This window comes from Phalacrocorax aristotelis, chromosome 16, assembly GCF_949628215.1.
Source record: "Phalacrocorax aristotelis chromosome 16, bGulAri2.1, whole genome shotgun sequence".
NCBI classification, from domain to species: domain Eukaryota; kingdom Metazoa; phylum Chordata; class Aves; order Suliformes; family Phalacrocoracidae; genus Phalacrocorax; species Phalacrocorax aristotelis.
In genome coordinates, this window is record NC_134291.1 from 5147719 (window position 1) to 5158049 (window position 10331).

Consider the following 10331-nt stretch of genomic DNA (forward strand, 5'->3'; position numbering starts at 1 on the left):
TCGGCCCCCTCTGCTCCAGCTGAACAAACCCAGGGACTTCAGCCGCCCCTCGTACAGCTTCCCCTCTGAACCCTTCACCAGCTTTATGGCCCTTCTCTGGACCCTCTCCCATAGCTTAATGTCCTTAATGTCCTGTGGCGCCCAAAATTGCACAAAGCACTCGAGGTAAGGCTGCACCAGATACCCAGACAAAAAGTTAGGGGGACGATGAAGGACAGAGAGAGTAACAGGAAACGGACTGGCAGCAGGACAGAGACGGAGAAAAAAAACATTAGAGACAGGAGGAGGAGAGTGACAGGACCATGGCAGAGAGATGGAGAAAGAAAAAACCAGTGATGGATAGCAGTCCAGAAGGACAAGGAAAAACAGGAGGAAGGACAGAGCAATATAGAAAACAGGTGAGGGATAGGGAACAGGAAAGTGCAATACTGTGAAAGAGAGAGGGACAGGGAGCAGGATGCTGAGATAGAGAGTAAACAAGAGCAACAAAGAGAAGGACAGAGAGGTGGACCATGAGAAAAAAAAAGGACAGAGAGGTGAAGCAATAACTAATAGGGCCAGGGAGCAGCACAAAGGGACAGAAAGAGTAAGAGATTAACAGGAAGAACAGGGACAGTGAGATACAGTGACATCGAGCAAGAAAAAGAGAGAGAGAAAAGAAAGGAAGGAGAGAGATAGGAAGGCAGTGGCGCAGAGTGGCATGTACAGGTGCAGAGAGGAGAAGAATGCCAGGGAACAGGCCAGAGAAACTGTGGAGAAAAAAAAAAAAGATGCAGAACAGGACAAAGAGATGGAAAAGGAAACAGCAGTGATTGGTGCAGGACAGAGAATGAAAAAAAGGGAGAGGGAGCAGGACAGAAGTGCAGAGAGAAAAAGAAAAGGGAGCAGAACAAGAGAGATAAAGAGGAAAAGGGAGCAGGACAAAATAATAGATGAGAAGTACGGGGTGGGGGGGGGAAGAATCACAGCAGCATGGCAAAGAGAAGGGGGCCAGGGGAGAGGCAGGGAGGGCCCAGGATGCACAAGAGGGGAGACAGGGTCCCAAGGGCCTGGGAGTCACTGCAGCTCTCGCTCTCAATGCTGCCAGGAGAATTTGACAGGTCAGATGCCCCCTTCTCCTTCTCTCCTCCCTTCCCCTTCTGTAACTCTGGTCACTTGGCTGGCCTCCCCTTCAGAGGACACATGGGTGTCTCACAGATCTTATGAGACGAGGCTTCCTAAACATATAGCCTGGCTCACTTGTGCACTACACAGCCGTACCACACTTTGGGTTACGCATACAGACCCCATGGTGCACGCTGGCAACCTGGCCTGCTGCAGACTACAAAGAAGGATACTTTCTCACAGAGAGGCAGGTTCTCTCTTGCCTGCAGTGGGAAGCAGCTGCCACCCAGGTGGCCTTTGATGTCTTCTTCTTTACCTTTATCCGGTCTCTCCAGTTTCAGCCACAGCAGCTCCACATCCAGTACACGCTCCACCCGTCCTTTTTTGCCCCCACACTGTGAGGAGAGAAAAGCCAGGCAGAGACTACCCACGCAAGCCTGAGGCGGCTGCAGTCATCCCCAGGGCAGGAACCGCGGCCTCTGCGCGGCCTCTGGGAGAGGGAAAGAAGAAACAGCGACCCGAGATCGCCCCTGGCTGAAGCTTCTCCTTCCGCAGGGGCTTCCCGAGACGCCGCTCCTCCCCCGCCCCGCTGCTACCGGCACCAGCGCATCCGAGGGCCAGCTCGCGGCCTCCACGGCAGGCCCTGCGGGCGGCCCGGGGCTACGCGACAGGCTCCAGGGGAGCTGGAGGCAGCTGCCAGGGCCGAGCTGGGCCAGGGGAGGCTCAGTGGCAGCTCTGGTGACTCGGGAAGGCGCCCGACGTCTGCGCCCTGAGGGGCAATGTCCGCCTCCTCCCCTCGCCCCTCCCAGCAGCCCTCGGGTAACCCCCTGGGCTGCCCTCACACGGCTCGCCTCCGGGTGAGACCGGGACCCTGCCGCAGCGGGCGGCTTGAAGCTTCCCGTCCCGCCACCCGAGGGCGGGCAGGAAACACCCCCGCGTCCGCCGAAAGGACCCGCTCGCCTCACCGCTGGTTCCCGCCCTCACTTGCCGCCATGGCGCTCCGGGGAACCGCGCATGCGCCGGCCGCCGACGGGGCGCCGGAGGGGCCAGAGGCGGCGCGCGAGCGCCGGGAGGCGTTATCGCGCTTCGGCCGCCAGGCGGCGGCGGGGAGCGCGAGGCGCGTGCCCGGGGGCGGCAGCGGCGCCGCAGTCCCGCGCTCCGCCGGGCAGCGCGCGCCTGGGGCGGGCAGCGACCGGCAGCGCCCCGCAGGCACGGCAACGCCGTCACCGGCGGACGGCTACGCGGGGCACGGCGGCGCGGCCCCGCGTGGGCGGTGCTCCACGTGCAGTACCGGCTTTCGGCCGCCGAGCGGCAGCGGCGCCGCTGCTGCGGTCCCGACTTGCTAGAATCACGGAATGCCCTGAGCTGGAAGGGGCCCACAAGGACCATCGAGCCCAGCTCCTGTCCCTGCACAGAACACCCCAAATTCACACCGTGGCTCTGAGGGCCTCATCCAAGTGCTTCTGGAATATCGCCAGGCTGGTGCCGTGATGCCTCCCTGGGGAGCCTGTTCCAGGGCTCCACCACCCTCCGGGGGAAGGACCTTTCCCTAATGCCCAGCCTAACCCTCCCCTGGCACATCTCCCTGCCGTTCCCTCGGGTCCTGGCGTTGGTCACCAGAGAGCAGAGACCAGCCCTGCCCCTCCTCCTCCCCTCGGGAGGGAGCTGCCGAGCGCCATGAGGGCTGCCCTCGGCCTCCTCTGCTCCAGCTGAACAAACCCAGGGACTCCAGCTGCTCCTCATACAGCTTCCCCTCTGAACCCTTCACCAGCTTTATGGCCCTTCTCTGGACCCTCTCCCATAGCTTTATACCCTCAATGTCCTGCGGCGCCCAACGCTGCCCACAGCGCTCGGGGTGAGGCCGCCCCAGCGTGGGGCAGAGCGGGACAATCCCCCCCCTCGCCCGGCTGCAATGCAGGGCTCGGTGCCCCCCGGGGCACGGCTGGCCCTCGGGGCTGCCAAGGCACGCTGCTGGCTCACGTTCAACTTGCCGTTGACCAGAACCCCCTGGTCCCTCTGCAGAGCTGCTCCCCAGCCTCTCGTTCTCCAGCCTGTCCGTACAGCCAGGGTTGCCGTGCCCCAGGTGCAAAATCCAGCACTTGCCCTTGTTAAAATTCATATGGTTGTTAAACTTTATACTTCCTGCACAAGAGCAGCCACCTCGGGCATTGCAGTTATTCCCACCTACTTACTACAGGCTGTGACCCGCTGGACGCTGGAGGGCATTGCTGTCACACCTGTGGCTTGCCATTCCCCCATCCCTGCCCCGCAGCTGCAGCCCACAGGGACACGGGGCCATCATGATCAACCCCAAGGAACAGCTGGGGCTGCCAGAGCAGCAGAGGTGTCCAGCTGCAGAGGGCAGCTTGCTGAAAGCTAAAGGGAAGAGAGCTGCGGTGCATGAAAAGGAATAAGGATTAGTATTAAGGGAACAAATGGAGAGCTTTGGAGTGCAATGAAAGGGGGGAAAAAGAAAAACATCAGGGGGTGATAGGGCAAACAAAAGATTCTGGGAGCACAGAAGAGCAAAGGGAAGGCCTTGGTACATAAAGGAAGGAAAACACGATCCTGGAGCACACCAGAAAGTACTCAGAAAACCCCAGGGTGGGGAAGAAAGGTAAACTGAAAACTTTGTGGCACGCTGCAAGACAAACATAGGGCACAGGGATACACAGAAAGGCCCACAGAAGGTTTGGGGGCAACTCGAAATGTGAACTGCAGGCCTTGGGGGGCTCTGGAGCACATGCAGAGCCTTGGTGCACCCCAAAGGGGCCATAAGGCAGGCTGTAATCAACTTCAGCCACCGTAATGAATCTAAAAAGTAGGTATTACATCTTTTTCTTTTCACATATGCATACCTGGTAACAAAATATGAAACTACCAAAGCAAAGCTAATCCACCCACAATTAACAATATTCACAGGGTAGGAATGGATTATTGAGTCCTTAGAGCTGCCCTGAGAGACAGAAATAACAATTTTTGTTGATAATCTTAGCTATCCACACAGAAACGCCTCCTTCTTTAGCTGTTTCTGGTGATATCAGGGGCCCTGCATTTTTAGGGACACACCAGGGCCTGAACCGCATTTTTGCTTCCCTGTTTCATCCAATTTGATGGGTGTTATTCATAAAAACCTGTTCACCAGTCTTCTCCCTGTTATCCATCTGCACTTCCTATCACTGATTGCATCCCTATAGCAAAAAGTTAAGCTATGCCCTTAACCCGCAACGAGAGCGCAGTGCCCAGGCCCTGCCAGGCCATGCCGCCATGGTTGTTTATGACTTTGTATCATAACCCTGTCCTTCCTTCCACCCGTCTGGAGGAGAGCTCCTCCATATTTAAAATTTGTTTGAAGCGCATACTAAACAGGGTACACAGAGATCAAATGAAACTGGGGGAAGAGAGCCAAACACCCTAATATAATTCTCCCAAAAGAGGGGAAGAGCTCTGGGCATGGCCAAACTACCTCCCAAAAAACAGGAAAGGGATGCCACGATATTGCTACGACCCATTCCCCGAAGATGCAGAGACCTGAGAAGACCCCTGCACCACTCCAAATATGGTAGTAACATGATGGGGACAGCCCTGCAGACCACCAAATTTGTCCCTGTCCCCCCCTCCATGAACAGAGCCCATAGGTGAGGAGGGAAAGCCCCACTGGCCATCCCAAACATCCCAGAGCTTTTGACAAAGTCCCAGAAAGACCACAGCATCATGCAAACCCACAAGCAGCCCACCACAGGCCTCCAGAACAGCTCCACCAAGAGAACGAGAGAGTCTCAGGGACCCCAGGCTTGGGGTGGCAGCCTGTCTGGGTCCTCACTGTGTCCCTTAATTAATCTAATGACCTCTGTATTAACTGAGAATAAAGTGCAGCCAAGGGCTAGCTTGTACTTATCTTCCTCGGATGGGAACAGGGAGCGCAGGAGACAGTGCCTCAGGAGCATCTGTCCCCTGCGGGGTTTCCGACAGTCTGTGTCTGCATCCCAGCAGCATTGGGCCATCTCTCCTGTTTCCCTGCGGTGGGGGACGTGGGGCACAAAATTCTCCCCTGGGCACCAGGAGGTCAGGGTTTGCCAGCAGAGGGAGGGAAGAGACATCCAGGACTGCAGGGGAGCCTGCAAGCAGGGATGATGTGGAACAGTTTGGGGGTGGCATCAAGGCATTGTTTGGGGGGTGGGTTTGGGGGGCATTGGGGTTCTGAGGTAGGGTTCAGAGCAGTGTTGGAATCATTGTGGTCTTGGGGCAGGGTTGGGGGCTTTTGGTCCAAGCCTGGGGGTGTTTTGAAGTCCTGGGACTTTGAGGGTCAATGGTGCATTTGGGGCAAGGTTTAGCAGCTGTTGGGGAGTTGGGGACTGGTTTGACGGATGTCTGCAGAGCCTTTGGGCAGGGGGCTTTTGCTGGCAGCATGTCAAGGTGGCAGTCCTGTTCCAGAGCAGTGCCATTTCTGTGCAAAAGCCAGTGCCTTGGGTGCTTCATGTGGCTGTCAGAGTTCCGGGAGGAGCCATGGGGCACCTGGTTAGTGACCTTGTGTGCCTGAGAAGCCATTGGAGAGGAAAAGCCTACACCCTACATTCCTTCAGATCGCCCTGTCTTTCCCCTGCCTCCCTGTGTGCCCCAGACCAGACAGCCCAGCCCACCCCTCGCCACACTCCAGCTACACTCACCCACCATCTGCCTAGCACACAGCTTCTTCACCGATGAGGCCAAGGCTCAGCATAACCCCAGATGCTCTCCAACTCAACCAGCTTCAATAGTCATGGAACTTAGCTCTTCCTCTGTTTCAAACCTTCCTTGCTTTTTCCTTTCTTCCTCATGCTCCTATGCTCCTTCTATACTTTCACGCTTCTTTAAAATATCACTAAAATTAACAGATCAGGTCAAGCCGCATCTCCAGGTTGTTGGCCCGCAAAGTACTACCCTGCAAAACAAACCAAAAACACTGTTGAGGCCATTAATTTATCCTATTTTCAGAGTACTTTTCCAAAGCTTTAACTGTGATCGATGGAACCACTTCTCTTCACATTATGCAAAGCTACATTGGTCTATTAATTGAGCAGAAACTGTTTCTTCTAGTTTGGACCCCCTCGAGGGCTCCCTGGCTCTGGCCGAGCAGCGCTGCGGCATACATCCCATTCCCCTGTGGCATGGGACTGACGGTGCACAGATGTCCCCGTGAGTGCCAGAAAGCAAGAGCCAGGTAGCAGGAGGTTGGAGACATCTATAGAGTCATAGGGGCCTGCAGGCAGGGGCATGGGGAGCTTCTGGCTCTTGGGGCAGGCCTTTTTACATTAGTTGCCATGACTGAAGTTAAAAGCAAGAGGAAAATATGCCCAAATGGAGGAAATAAAAGAAAATGGATCCAGTTTAAAAGCACCTTAGTCTTCAAACAAGAGAAACCCTATTTCTATTGATGAGGCTTGATGTATTATTAATACTATTTTAACAGTGGTCACGCTTAATAGACCACTGACATATATTGTAACATCTGCATATTTCATACACATGTAAACATATACATTTTTTAATATACAAATATGTGTCTCTATGGGTGTGATGCTAAGAGCCATAAGAGCTACAAGACATTAAGAGCTACAAAAAAAACCCAAATTATTACCTCATGTAGATGATAGTCCAGTGACTGGAGCTACAGAAGATGCATGACAGAAGCTTTAAAAGTAAGAGATCAACTTGAGTAAGGCCCAATTACTGCAACCCCCTTTTAATTACCTGGGTGTTGTAACTGGGGCAACAGGGAGCCAGATACCTAGAAGAAAGATTAAAGTCTCATATGAAATAAAGACTCCTACTAATCAACTCACCTTAAAACAGAGTTCAGAAATTTTAATTTCTTATGGCAGCATATCCATGTGTGCATTAGATATCTCCTGTGCTTATACAGTAACTTTGTTGTTTCATGTTTTTCTGTAGGATATTGAATTTTACTGTATGTTTTTGAAGAGTGACAGATTTTACTTCAACTGCACTGATAAGCAATTGCTAATAAAGTTATAATGCCATGATGGAGATTCTGAGGCAAGACTGAGGAGCTGAGATACATGGCCTGCCAGAAGAACATTGCTCAGCAGCGATTGCTAGCCTTCGGGTATAGGTACTGTGCGTATGTCTCTCATTCTGTCAGACTCGGAGACGTTTTCAGCAACTGCAGAAATTTCTCACTTGGTTCTATGCTCTATAGTAATAATTTCAGCAATTATATTTAGCTTTATTAACTGTGTTAGTTATATATATTTAGCAAACCACGTACCGGCCACGCACTGCCATCAAGATCTACAAGGTACTCTGCTCAGGCCTTTAGCAGTCATCATGAGGCAAGACGAGAGAGGAGAAGGCGATTGGTCCTGATCAAAAAACTTGAGCAACAGGTAGCTTTGCAACATCCTTGCTGGAGTCATGAGTAATAACCCATGATCTGCAAACTACCAATGGAAAGGGGGAATGCTGACCTGTAGCCAGCCTTTGGTAGACAACATTCAAAGACACCACACTGTTCCCTCTATGTACTCACACCTACGCTTTTTGGTGAAATTCAAGGGCATGGGAACTCTTACTCAGCTGTGATCTGTAGGTCTGGTCCCATGTTCAGCCTGCCTCTTACTGCAACAGCCAAGACTGTAGGAAAAAAATGTTTTCATTTCCGTACCAGCACTGGAACTTCCTCCACATGTACCAGGTTATGTACCTAAGCAGAAATCAACAAAGCCTGGCCTCATACAACCACAAGTAGAACCCACTGCCTCTGCCACTGTGCCCTAAACCTTCATTGCTTTCAGTTAACTCAATATGACCTACACAATCCACAACTCAACCTGTACACGTCCAGCACCCCAACTAACAGAGCACTGCTTCCTCCCCTGTCTCTGGCTGCCAGCCGTCATCTGAGCTGCTCTTGCGTACTTCTGCTACTAGTTTTTCCCAGTTACCAGGACACCCCCAACTCTAAGACACAGTGCTTTCCCTAATACATACAGCAAGGACACTACTCTCATCTTCTCCATTCTAGCACATATACCACAGCATAGCTCTTTCTCTCAGCACAGGAGATTGTGGGAATCCCTTCCGGCTTTGAGTTTGCAGTGCTCTACAAGCACTGGCCATGCAAAATTGACACACACTCACACCCATTTTCCACAGGAAAACTGTGCAATACCCAATCCTGACCCATAAAGTGTTTCACTAGTATTTGATCACTCTCTGCACAGCAGGACTCAGACCTTGATGGTGTGGGGAGGAGTAAATAGACATGCCACCTATCTGAAGAGGGGTGAGATGGTCCCATCAGCTTCCTAATGCAGGCAGTCCTGACTCACCCCTCCCTGTGCACTTACACTGCAGGCTCTTATCAACCACGCTCCACAGAAAAACATGGGTGCCCATGCACCCATGCAACCTAGTCATAGAATCATAGAATCATTAAGGTTGGAAAAGACCTCTAGGATCATCAAGTCCAGCTGTCAACCCAACAACGCCAGGCGTCCTAAACCATGTCCCCAAGTGCCACGTCTACACGTTTTCCGAACACCTCCAGGGATGGTGACTCCACCACCTCTCTGGGCAGCCTGTTCCAATGCCTGACCAGTCTTTCCAGTAAAGAAATTTTCCTTAACACCCAATCTAAACCTCCCCTGACACAGCTTGAGGCCGTTTCCTCTCATCCTATCACTAGTGACTTGGGAGCAGAGACCAACCCCCCCCTCACTCCAGCCCCTCTCAGGCAGCTGCAGAGAGCGAGAAGGGCTCCCCTCAGCCCCCTCTTCTCCAGGCTAGACCCCCCCAGCTCCCTCAGCCGCTCCCCAGCACACTTGTTCTCCAAGACTAGTCCTCTTGCTCAGACCCTACTTTCTACGTCCGAGGAGCGTACTGCAGCTCCTGCTCGACAGGCAGCTGTAGCTTAGGCCTGGGCACCCAGCACAGCAATCACTGCCCACACAGCTGGGTCTGCAACACCACCCAGGCAGAACAATCCAGAAAACCCTGCATCTCAGTAGCATTATTGGCATGAAGCAAGTGTCTCCAAGATGCAGGCTTATACAGTTGGTTCACTTTAAGGACACAGAAGAATTCCCCCTTGCAGGATGGCACATGAAACAGCTGGAAGGGTGCTCAGACACTCTTTGCCTAGAAACCTGTTGTGACCACCTCTCCTACGAGGTCAGACTGAGAGAGTTGGGGTTGTTCAGCCTGGGGAAGAGAAGGCTGCGGGGAGACCTTATTGCGGCCTTCCAGTACTTAAAGGGGGACTATAGGAAGGGTGGGGGCAACCTCTTTAGCAAGGCCTGCTGTGACAGGACAAGGGCTAATGGTTTTAAACTAAACTGGGGTAGATTTAGACTGGATATAAGGAAAAAAGGTGGTGAAACACTGGCACAAGTTGCCCAGAGAGGTTGTGGAGGCTGCATCCCTAGAAACATTCAAGGCCAGGTTGGACGGGGCTCTGAGCAACCTGATCAAAGGTTGGACTAGATGATCCCTGAGGTCTCTTGCAACCTGTGATTCTGTGCGATTCTGATCTGGTTGAAGATGTCCCTGTTCACTGCAGGGGTGTTGGACTGGATAGCTTTGAAAGGTCCCTTCTGACCCAAACCATTCCATGATTCTATGACTTTACATTCCCTCCCTCTGCCACCCTACACCTCTGTCACAGACGCCTCCCGATACTCCCAGTCCTTTCACATCTGCAGCCCAAGCCCTCTCACGCCAGAAGCTGCCTTCATAATCCACCCCCCCGCTTGCCGGAGGAGAAGGCAACCTCGACTCGGCCGGCGTGAGAAGACCACCAGCCTGGCAAGGCCGTGCTTTCAAGGGCGCGTTGCTACAAGAAAAGAAGAAAACATGCGAACAGAAACGCGTTTTCTCACCACTCCTCTTCCACTGGGGCAGAGCCGGGTGGTTCCTGCACCCCACACAGCCGCAGAGGAGATCCCAGCGCTCCTCCCCAGCAGGAACCACACGTTTTCCCCCTGAAATTTGCGGGGTCACGACTCGGGCTTTGTCCCCGACGCCCCCCGGTCAAACGAGCGACCCCCGGCGCCCTGCCCGCGGGAGGAGCCCTGCGCCGCAGGGAGCCCCGGCGCGGGGTCACGGCGACAACGACGACCGAGGCAGCGGGGAGGCTGCGGTCGCGCTCCCCGCCCGGCGGCCCCTCAGGGCGCGGCGCGGGCGGGCCCGGTGCGATGGGGCAGCGGCCGGTACCGCCGCGAACGGCT

At 53.8% G+C, this 10331-nt stretch overlaps 1 long non-coding RNA gene across 1 annotated transcript; it reads right to left on the minus strand.

Annotated features, from left to right (window-relative positions):
• Window positions 1–5896: 5896 nt before the first annotated feature.
• On the minus strand, window positions 5897–10069 carry LOC142065315 (uncharacterized). The gene is made up of 3 exons (XR_012663345.1): window positions 9984–10069; window positions 6835–6871; window positions 5897–6025 (listed from the first exon to the last, which is right to left on the minus strand). It is a non-coding gene; the product is annotated as an uncharacterized LOC142065315 (long non-coding RNA).
• Between the last annotated feature and the right edge of the window lie 262 nt (window positions 10070–10331).